Below are 12,332 nucleotides of genomic sequence, written 5' to 3' on the forward strand. Positions count from 1 at the left end.
AGTCTGTTCCACGTCTAATAGTCTGTTCCACGTCTAATAGTCTGTTCCACGTCTAATAGTCTGTTCCACGTCTAATAGTCTGTTCTACGTCTAATAGTCTGTTCCACGTCTAATAGTCTGTTCCACGTCTAATAGTCTGTTCCACGTCTAATTGTCTGTTCCACGTCTAATTGTCTGTTCCACGTCTAATAGTCTGTTCCACGTCTAATAGTCTGTTCCACGTCTAATAGTCTGTTCCACGTCTAATAGTCTGTTCCTTATTTTTTCGACTTAATGTTTACTGAAAAAGAAACTTCTCATAATTATAAAGTTGGAAATGACAAGTATTTCAGATACCAGAGAGTTAAAATGCGTGACAATTCTTACCTTTTTAAATACACAAATGAAATGTATATTTTCAGACGTGTTTCAAATATCTTCTCATTCGTAATGCATCTTATGCTATAAGGTATATCAAGAAGATCCCTCTATTATTGGGATAAATATACCGGGTCGTTCCTTCTCAACCATCAAAGTCAAAGCCTATGCGGATGATACAACCTTTTTTCCATCTTCAGGGTAAGATATTGAGAATATACTAAAGAAATTTTACATTTTTCGGAGAAGCTAGTTGTTAATTATGATCTAGGTTCACAGTCAGCAATAAACAAACAACAACCATTAGTGTCATGGCGGAGAATGATACTTTATTATATTGAACGCGTGCACCTTTGCGCACCATATCAACATCCCCTTTTCTTTAAAAAAAAAATAAAAAAAAATAAAACATTTCGGGGAGTATCATAGAAAAAAAATAAAACAAAACCACAACATAAACAACTAAACATAACATACATGTATACGCTTCAATCAGTATGAAACATATCACATTTAAAAATCAACATTCAATAGTTCATTAAGACACATAGTCATTGAATCTTGTCGGTTTCTTCAACTGATCCCTTGGTCGCAGGGAATGATGAGTTGATGAGTGGCGAACGTGTTGATCCTGAGTTCTATTGTCCTGTAAGTTGTTATCAGTATCGGGAAATATATCTTCTTCTGTTTCTCTGTTCGGGTTAATATGCACTCTGTTTCTTTGGTACACTGCACCATTGTCACCTCGAATAATATAAGCTCTCTGATTGACTTGAGACTGGATTCTTCCACGTCTCCATGTTGGGTCATTAGGAGATTGGAAATAGACCATCTGTCCAGTTTTCAGCTGACTTAAATTTCTTGACCTCTTATCATAAGATGTTTTTACACTCATCTGACGTTTTTCTTTCCTTCTCATAATGTTCTCTTGACATGTAGAAATCTTAATGTTACTCCTTTTGTTTGGTATCAGTGTTCGAGTCATCCGACCAAAAAACATCTGAACTGGGCTTAGATTTGTGTCTTGCCTTGGAGTATTTCTAAATTCCAGAAGAGCTTCATAAGCATCTGACTTTGATTCTCTAGATTTCTTCATTATGTTCTTCAAAATTTTAACTGCTGACTCAGCCTTTCCATTGGATTGATGGTGTCCTGGAGAAGATTTCAAATGAGTGACTCCCCATTCCATCATAAATTTGGAAAAATATACCGATGTGAACTGAGGTCCGCTATCAGATATACAAACTTTGGGCACCCCATATCTTGCAAATAAAACTTTCAGTTTCTTTATAATTGCGTGTGTTGTTGTCAACTGCATGTTTTTTACCTCTATGAAATTTGAATAATAGTCCACTATGGCTAGATATTGTTGGTCACACATTTGAAATAAATCAATTCCAATCTTGTCCCACGGATTAGAACCTATTTCGTGCTGTATTAATTCTTCTCTCTGATTTGCTGGTTTATTTTTCTGACAAATGTAGCATGAGTTGGCTATTTCCTGTATTCGAGCTGATAATCCAGGCCAGAAAACTGTTTCTTTTGCTCTTCTTTTCATTGAGTCTACTCCCAGATGTGCTGCATGGAGTTTTTCTTCTATTTCCTTGCGAAGTGATATCGGTATGATTATTTGTTCTCCTTTCAACAGGAGTCCGTCTTCGTATGTTAACATGTCTCTAAGTGAAAAATATTGTTTGAGTTCAGGTAAACTATTATGTTTGTCTGGCCATCCATTTAGGATATACTGAATAAGTGTTTGCAATGTTCTATCTTTCTCTGTCTAGATTCTGACTTTCTCCAGCACTGCATCTGGTATTGCCAGTCCCACTGTATTGACACAAACATCAGGGATATCACTCTTTTCCTCTGATGGGTCTCTACTCAAAGTATCATCTATGAACAAATTTTTGCCTTTGACATATTGAAACTGGATATCGTAACGATAAAGACGCATCATTAAACTTTGTAGCCTTCTCGGAGCAGAACTGAGTGGTTTTTGAAGGATGTTTTCCAGTGGTTTATGGTCATTCTGAACTATAACTGTCCTGCCATACGTATACTGGTCAAAACGTTCCAAACCAACAACCACTGCTAACAATTCTTTTTCAATCTGTGCCCATCTTTTCTGAGTATCAGTTAATGATCTAGAAGCATATGCTATTGGACTGCCATCTTGTAATAACGCTGCTCCTAACCCATTTTGGCTACTATCTGCTTGTAATGTAAGCTCTTTGTTAGGGTCAAAATATATCAATGTGCCATGAGTCGATATTTTCTGTTTTATCTTGTTGAAAGCTCGTGTGCATTGATCAGACCAAACAAATGGTGTGTTCTTTCTGACCAACTCTGTTATGGGCTGTAAATCTGTCGACAAGTCTGGAACAAATCTTGCAAGATATTGAACCATGCCACAGAATCTTCGGACTGATGAAATATCTTTTGGAGAATTCAAACTCAAAATCGCAGATACTTTGTTCGGGTCTGGTTTTATTCCTGCTTCTGTAATAATATGACCCAAAAAATTAATCTCAGCTGTTCTAAAAACAGACTTTTCATGGTTCAGTTTAATCTTCTTTTCTTGACATCTCTTCATCAGCTCTCTTAGGTTAATATCATGATTTCTGAGTGCTTCTTCTTTCGTTCTTCCTCTTCCTACCACTATAATATCATCAACGTAATTGAAACAGCCTTTCAGTCCTTCTAGTGCTAGATTTAATCGTCTCTGAAAAATTTCTGAACTCACTTTCAGTCCAAATGGTAATCGTTTCCATTTGTATCTACCAAAAGGGGTTATCATTGCTGTCAAATTAGATGACGCTGTGTCTAGTCTGACATGCCAGAAAGCTTCTTGCACATCCAATTTGCTGAATATTTTGGCATCGTTCAAATCTGCCAATATGTCATCTAAAGTAGCAAGATTATAGAATTCCCTTAGTAAAACTTTATTCAGGGCTAGTGGATCTATGCAGATCCTAATTTTTCCATTAGCTTTTTCCACAATTGCCATCTGACTCACCCACTCTGTAGGCTCTATCACTGGTTCTATGATTCCTCTCTGCACTAGGGTCTTTAACTCCTCCTTAACTCTTTCTTGTAAAGCAATAGGGATCTTTCTACACGGCAGAACCTTGGGCTTAATGCTGCTATCAATCTTTAAAGACACTTCTCCTAAGTCACCCAAATCACCAGTAAACTTTGGACTACAGTCTTCTTCTTGGTTATTCACTACTGATGCTATGAACCTATCTTTATTGACTTTGATTAACTTCATTCTTGTTAAAGTTTCATGACCTAGAAGGCATGCTAGATTATTTGGTACAACTATATATTCCACCTCAAATGTTTCGTTAGTTTTCTCATTTCTCGTCGTTAGAGTGACTTTCCCTAAGGGTCTCATTTCAGTCTTATTCCACATTAGTAATCTTTGCGTTGCCTTTCCTATCTGATTCTTATTTACGTATTTTTCCTGGATGGTATTTACATCAGCTCCACTATCCATTTGAAACCTTACACGGTGACCATTTACTGTCATAACTGCTGTCATCCTTTTCGTTTTGTGGTTCTCCAAAGACATCACCCATTCATTTTTTACCATCATGACATCATCTCTTGTGTCCGACTGTATCTGTCTTTCATCGTTAGACATATCATCTGACACCTGCTGAATTTTCTTTTTGCACATTACAGCAAAATGATGTCTCCCCCTGCATGCTAGGCACATTTTACCCCATGCAGGGCACTTTTCTTTAATGTATTCGTGAATCTTTCCACAATACCTGCATTTACCTTTCTGAATGTTTGTTCTTGAAGGTGTTGATACTTTCTCAATGATTGGAGGGTCGGCTTGCATTTGTCTCAACTGTTTGTTGGCGGTCTCGTATGCTCTGCAAATATCTCTGCACCTTTCCAATGTGAGACTACTATCTTGTAGCAATTTCATTTTGAGGCATTCATGTCTAATACCAAGAACTACTCTGTCTCTAATCAAGCTATCTTCCAGGCGTTCAAAACAACACGTTTTTGCTAGTCTTCTCAGATTTGTTATGTACTTTTCAATGTCCTCGCCTTCTTGCTGTTCACGCGTATTGAACACATAGCGCTCATAAGTTTCATTCGTTTTTCCAATGCAAAAACTTTCAAATTTGTTCACTATTTCTTCCATCTTTCTTTCTTTTCCCTTCTCAATTTCAAGACCTTCATATATGTCCATCGCTTTTGTCCCTATAATTGTTAGAAAGGTGGCCACTCTGACCTCCTCTGATTCTTCCGACAATTTAGTGGCTAACTCATAGTTTCGCCAGCTCCGGTGAAACTTTTGCCAATTAGCGGCCATGTTTCCTTCTACCTCGAGCGGCTCGGGTACAGGAAGGAAATTTCTAGCTGCCATTGCACGGCGTAGCCTTGAATTGTTGCCTATTTATTATTGCAAACAATAAACCTTTATATACTGATTAATGATTACCTCTGATCATTAATATACCGCTGCCACCATGTTAATTATGATCTAGGTTCACAGTCAGCAATAAACAAACAACAACCATTAGTGTCATGGCGGAGAATGATACTTTATTATATTGAACGCGTGCACCTTTGCGCACCATATCAACACTAGTGGTTCAAATATAAATATAAATAAATCCTCTGTAATGGGACTAGGGAAATGGAAATTCAAAGAGAATTGCGCTGTCAAAATTGTAGATAAAATCAAGATTAGTGGTATTGTCTATACCTGTAATCCTTTGTTCTATTGTAAAGAACAGTGGGAGAATATTTTTGTCAAAGCCTCAAACTTGATTAAACTTTTTCAGCACACAGGTTCTACAATATTTGGTAGAGCTGTATTGATAAATAGTTTGGTCATTCCAAAGATTGTCTATTTAGCTAACATTACAGAGCCACCTCCTTAATTCATAAACAAGCTGAACAAGTTAATTAGAAGCTTTATATTTAAAAACACTATTGGGACTCCGGCCGGATATCAAAAAGTACTATTCGGTGTACCCCTAATTTAGGAGCATTAAGCAACCCTTAATGTAGGAGCATTAAGCACACTACACTCATTCAAAACAAAGAGGATGGGGGGGGGGATAAACTTACAAGATGTCAAAACAAAAATAATTCGCTAAGGCTAAAATTTGTAGGTCAAGTAGTTAGAAACCCAACAAACTTTCCCTTGACAATTTACTATTATGGTTTAAGATTAATTAGTCTTCTTCCAATACAGAATGATACTCCTCACTATTTTGGTACAGTCACTCATCCATTTTACAGATCTATTTCAAGAATTTTACCTGGTAATGAACATTTAATACACAACAAAACCAAAGAGTCATACACAATACTCAAAAAGCTGTTACATGAAAGTCTAGTGAATAGGATTAAGTGGGGGAGAGGGTGACAGGATTCAAGGACACATTCATAAACCTACACAGTAAACATATCCCACCAAAAGCTAGAGAGATAAGTTATAGACTTATCTTTGGGATGACCCCTATGGTTAGAAAACGGGCAAATGACCGTAAATGTAAATTATGCCATCTTGAAAATGCTGATAATGAGAAACATGTGTATTTGGAATGTCCATTATTCCTTAAAGTTAAAAGTACTGTAAGGGACTTATTAGAAGCCAACTGTGGCAACTATGTAAATGTTAACTTGTCTATTGTTTTAAACAAGCTGCCGAAACTAAAAAATAAAATGATACTAATCACTTAGAATTGACATTTAGGAAAATAATGGATTTTAGGGTAGAAAATTATGTAGCTTGATTTTCATATACTTGTCCAATTAGTATTCCAGAAATGGGGTGTTGGGGGTCAGGGAATTTTTATATTGTGTTGATTGTTCTGGGGTAAAGGATACTTGTATCAATTTTCTGTCTCTAGTGGTTTCAATGGTTAGGTAGTATGTCTTTGATATTAAGTAATATTTCTATTACTATTATTATATTTCTAAGGTATTAATCACTTTTCAATTGTTTATGATTTAATTACTTGTAAATTATTAGAACTTACAAATAAAAACCTATAAAAAAAAAGCCCACAAAAGAGGCAAGATGGCCCATAAAAGAGGCACATAAAGCCCAAAAAAGAGGCAAAGAAAAGAGGCCTAAGGCCCAAGGATTCCTATGATGATAAAGCTAAAATTGAATAGCACAAATTCTGAGGTTTCCTCCTTCTTTAAAAAAAAAAAGAATGCACAACCCAGTGATCGTCAAGTTTGGACAGGTTATGAACAATTTTAATGTGAACTGTTGTGTAAACCGTAAACTTACATTAGTGTCTTATGTGTTGTTGGCAAGGTAATCTCTTCAGTACTGAATAAACATTTATTAAAAAAATTAAAAGAAAACTTTAGGAAAGAACTAAAAAAAAAATATCGAAGACTATAAATCTTTAACAAACAAGTGTTCAGTTGGTGAAATAAAATATTATCTTATGGACCTTCAAAAACATCCTATTCATTTCCCGATCTTTGTGAAATTTATTTTGAAGATGTATAACAACACCGATTATGAGTTTGTATAAATATAAAATAAAATAATATTAACAGAAAGTGAATTAAAACTTATTGATAATTTATTATAACTTATTAACAGAACATTATAATTATAAACAGTATGAATGGGTATTTTTTTTAAAAATCTGCATAGTTATTGAGATGCAATGCGTATCACCTCCAATGTCTTCCCGTACCACTGGGAGTACCCCACTTTAGGAAACAGCTCTATGATAACTGTGACAAGTCAAAAGCTCGCTGTCAGAGTCACTCAAATTTATCACAGCATTAATTATTATTATTCATTATTTATTTATTTTATTTTAGTTATTTCCCCATCCTACCCCCAAATTCTTCACCCGCACCACCTTTTCCTCTCCAGGCTAGACTTAGTTGACCACATTGGAGATAGCTAGGCCGCGTCTTTCGATTTATCTTCCCTTGACCGGGGCAAAGATACACACAGTCTCTTTGATCTTACCGGCCGGATGTCTGACGGGCGCAGTTGAAGTCACCATCCCCCCCTTCTCCCACGTCTCTCTTTGATCTAGGAGATCACGCGGACCAACATGCCCATTGACCTTTCCAAGGTGCGACTCCCATCTCAAGTCTAATTCACCCACGTGTAGGATAATTCTTAGCCTAGGACATTTCCTGTTTCCGCCCGCATTTTCCAGGCCAATATAAAGTAGACCCATATCAAATCAGACCCTCTTATTTCTCATTCTCGTTGAACAGTCGAGTCTGGACTATTTCACTTATTTTTACTCCTAGAGGAATACCTGGTGGTAAGCCGAACTTAATCACAAGTTCCATCTTTGGTACTTTGTGCATATTTCTCAGTGTAGATTGTTATGTGCATTTTATTATTTCATTTATATTTAACTAGTGCATTGTGTATTTCTCACTGTCGTAAGTAGAAAACATAAACATGACATAGGTATTTATTTAAGTATTGCATTAATCTATTAATGCTACGTTGCTCAATTGGTCGTTGATGCAACCATGTATATATTTGTACATCTTATTTTATTTCCTTTATCTCGGCTGACCGCCTTGATAATTTTACTAGCGCACTAATACTGCGTTTAGAAAAGAGATATCAATTATCCCCCCTTTACTCATTTTACTTTAACAAGAGTTGCGCCCCTTGAGCGGACACCCTCTCCTTTCGAGCGCGCTCCATTGTTCGTTGCGTGCCTGCTCCCGATTTATATGCTGACGGGTTGGTGTGTGATAGCTTTCAAAAATAATCATCCCCTAGACATTAAACGCGCCAAACACACATCACTTTTCCCAACCTGTCACAATAACATATGTACATATATATATATATATATATATATATATATATATATATATATATATATATATATATATATATATATATATATATATATATATATATATATATATATATATATATATATATATATATATATATATATATATATATATATATATTATTTGTGGCTGGGGGTGGGATTTGAAAGGAGGGGTTTACATTCGTCCTCTATACCTACGTCTACGCATGCGTCCCCTATACCTACGTCTACGCATGCGTCCTCTATACCTATGTCTACCAATGACATAAACTGGTAACATGACTTCATCATGACCAAGCCTGACCTTTTTATGACCTAGCCTGGCCTAATGGATGTAAGGTGTATATTTTTTGCACCACAACATGTCACGCTACTTTAACATAAGCATAAGCGGAAGTGACGTTCGAAGACAAGTGTTGAGGTCTACTATAAAGAGTGGTCCCGCTATAATTAAGCGTAACCAGAAACATACGGAATTTAATGGTCAACTACCAGAAATATACGGAATTTAATGGTCAACTAACAGAAACATACGGAATAAAATGGTCAACTACCAGAAACATACGGAATAAAATGGTCAACTACCAGAAACATACGGAATTTAATGGTCAACTACCAGAAACATACGGAATTAAATGGTCAACTACCAGAAACATACGGAATTTAATGGTCAACTACCAGAAACATACGGAATTTAATGGTCAACTAACTAAAACATATGGAATTTAATGATCAACTACCAGAAATATACGGAATTTAATGGTCAACTACCAGAAACATACGGAATTTAATGGTCAACTACCAGAAATATACGGAATTTAATGGTCAACTACCAGAAACATACGGAATTAAATGGTCAACTACCAGAAACATACGGAATTTAATGGTCAACTACCAGAAACATACGGAATTTAATGGTCAACTAACAGAAACATATGGAATTTAATGGTCAACTACAAGAAATATACGGAATTTAATGGTCAACTACCAGAAATATACGGAATTTAATGGTCAACTACCAGAAACATACGGAATAAAATGGTCAACTACCAGAAACATACGGAATTTAATGGTCAACTAACAGAAACATACGGAATTTAATGGTCAACTACCAGAAATATATGGAATTTAATGGTCAACTAACAGAAACATGTGGAATTTAATGGTCAACTAACAGAAACATATGGAATTTAATGGTCAACTAACAGAAACATATGGAATTTAATGGTCAACTAACAGAAACATGCGGAATTTAATGGTCAACTACAGAAACATACGGAATTTAATGGTCAACTAACAGAAACATATGGAATTTAATGGTCAACTAACAGAAACATGCGGAATTTAATGGTCAACTAACAGAAACATACGGAATTTAATGGTCAACTAACAGAAACATACGGAATTTAATGGTCAACTAACAGAAACATACGGAATTTAATGGTGAACTAACAGAAACATAAGGAATTTAATGGTCAACTAACAGAAACATATAGAATTTAATGGTCAACTAACAGAAACATACGGAATTTAATGGTTAAGTAACAGAAACATACGGAATTTAAAGGTCAACTAACAGAAACATGCAGAATTTAATGGTCAACTAACAGAAACATATTTAATTTAATGGTCAACTAACAGAAACATACGGAATTTAATGGTCAACTAACAGAAACATACGGAATTTAATGGTCAACTAACAGAAACATACGGAATTTAATGGTCAACTAACAGAAACATGCGGAATTTAATGGTTAACTAACAGAAACATACGGAATTCAATGGTCAACTAACAGAAACATACGGAATTTAATGGTTAACTAACAGAAACATACGGAATTTAATGGTGAACTAACAGAAACATACGGAATTTAATGGTCAACTAACAGAAACATACGGAATTTAATGTTCAACTAACAGAAACATACAAAATGTAATGGTCAACTAACAGAAACATACGGAATTTAATGGTCAACTAACAGAAACATACGGAATTTAATGGTTAACTAACAGAAACATACGGAATTTAATGGTCAACTAACAGAAACTTACGGAATTTAATGATGAACTAACAGAAACCCGCGTTATGAAATTGAATATTTTAATTTCCGAAATTTGAATCATTCAAGAATATTGCAAATAAGAATACGCAAAAAAAAAAAAAAAAATTTAAAAAAAATTATTACCAAATTCACAGAAATAAATTCAACATAATCACTACTGGACCACAAATTTCTAATTTGCCCCTTCACTGTCAGAATATTTCGATAATTTTGTGAATGATCTGAACACACACCTCTATTAAATTACCATCTGAACAAAATAAACTCCACAAAACTCCCCCCTTTGCAGACACTGCGCCCACACCTATGAAACCGTAAAGCATATCCTATTTGAATGCCCCTTCCTAATCCACCGTAGGAAGACCCAACTACAACCACAGCCCAATATAACCAGCACCCTGTACGGGAGTGCTGAATAACTGAAGAAAATAGCACACCATTTTTCCTTGGCACAGTCTGCAAAAGAGCTGACAGCTCAGCAGCAATAAAGCTGGCGAGAAGAAGAAGAAGAAGTGAATGATCTCTACTGCGACAATTGACATTGTTGTTATTTCCTTTTGAGTTCTACAACAACTTCTGGGAAATGCAAGAATGTAAACATCCTCTAGTTCTGGTGGTGACCTTGACACGCTGTTTGACTTGGCGCAGCACAGAATCAAATGCTGTTCAACAACAAGACTGTACAGTTCTTTTCACAAGACTTAAGATTTTGTGATTGTTTTTTTTTTTAACGCAAGACTTTAAACTGCAGGCGAAATGCATTTTGTTCTTAGATAGTAAAGAGTCTTTAACTGTACTTCTTCTGTTATCATGGCGGGATATTTTTTAAGCTTTATCAAGGGAGGTACTACTACTACTAATAATAATAATAATAATAATAATAATGACAATAATAATAATAATAATTTAACTGAGATCTGAATCAAAGCGGAGGGTTTAAAATTACACTAACGGACATTTTCCCATGAGATCTTTAAAAACAAACAAAAAAAAGTAAAGTGTTCCCTGCGAAATATAGGTCAGATGATGAAAATACCATTTTTTTCTATGGCCAAACGATGACGAGTTTGTCATGTGGCCAGCACAACGCGCAACCACCTTTACTTTCCCCAGCTAATGATACCGTAAATAGTTGGGGCGTTCTAAAGATTCGGGTTGTTATCGAGACTCAAACTCGAGACCCCAGGCATTTCGGTAGCCAAGCACTTTAATTACCACCTCCCAAGAGTGATGGACAGTTTAGGTTAGATGTCTAGTTCTAGACTACCGTCTCTAAATTCGTAAAATTGACCACTACCTGGTGGATATCAAAATAATAATTTAAACATTTAATAATAGACCGAAAAAAATAATGCGTCAGCCGGGAATCGAACCCGGATCGACTGCTTGGAAGGCAACCATGCTAACCTTTACACCACCGACGCTGACATTCTATTGAAGCTTAAATATAATCTTCTTGTTTGTATCACTACTGCCTCAGGGCCTATGCTAGCATGGAGCACGGTTTCAAGTGTGTTGCTATTTTTAGTGATGGGCAAAAGTTAACTTAAAAGTTAACAATTTTTAGCTGGACCAAAAAAAATAACTAACTAAAATGTTTAATTAAAATGTTTAAAACTTTTCAACATGTGGTCAGGGTTGAAACGCACATCCCTGTTTTCTGGTCATGTGATATCAATAGCTTTGATTATCGAAGAAGAAAAAATTGATGCAGTTAACTATTTTGTGAGTCTACATTTGAAGAGGGTAAAGTAAGATGCTGGTAAAAGTTATGGGAATCAACATCTGCACTTGAAAGTAGCAGTATTATAAAATGCTAAACATTTTTGCCAAAAGCTTCTATGCAATATTATGAATGGGGTTGTTTCGATTTTTTTCTGAGTCACGTGGTGGGGTCTAATTTCTGTTTATAGTGGGAATCTGATAAAGGAGTTAGGTCAATATTTTGTGGTTCTAATCAATTCATATGCGGCAAACAATAATTCATTAACTGCAGGAACATCAAGTAAACCTTTTTTTATAGCTTAACATTAGAGGAACCCTTAACGTATAATAGAGTCTAGTCTTAAGACTTTAATTATTATTGAGA

The 12,332-nt window shown here is 35.5% G+C and overlaps 1 non-coding gene across 1 annotated transcript; it reads right to left on the bottom strand.

Moving 5' to 3' along the window:
* Positions 1–11,595: 11,595 nt before the first annotated feature.
* On the bottom strand, positions 11,596–11,667 carry Trnag-ucc (transfer RNA glycine (anticodon UCC)). Its single transcript has one exon. It is a non-coding gene; the product is annotated as a tRNA-Gly (tRNA).
* Between the last annotated feature and the right edge of the window lie 665 nt (positions 11,668–12,332).

Source organism: Biomphalaria glabrata, chromosome 8 (assembly GCF_947242115.1).
Source record: "Biomphalaria glabrata chromosome 8, xgBioGlab47.1, whole genome shotgun sequence".
In the NCBI taxonomy this organism is placed as follows: Eukaryota; Metazoa; Mollusca; class Gastropoda; family Planorbidae; genus Biomphalaria; species Biomphalaria glabrata.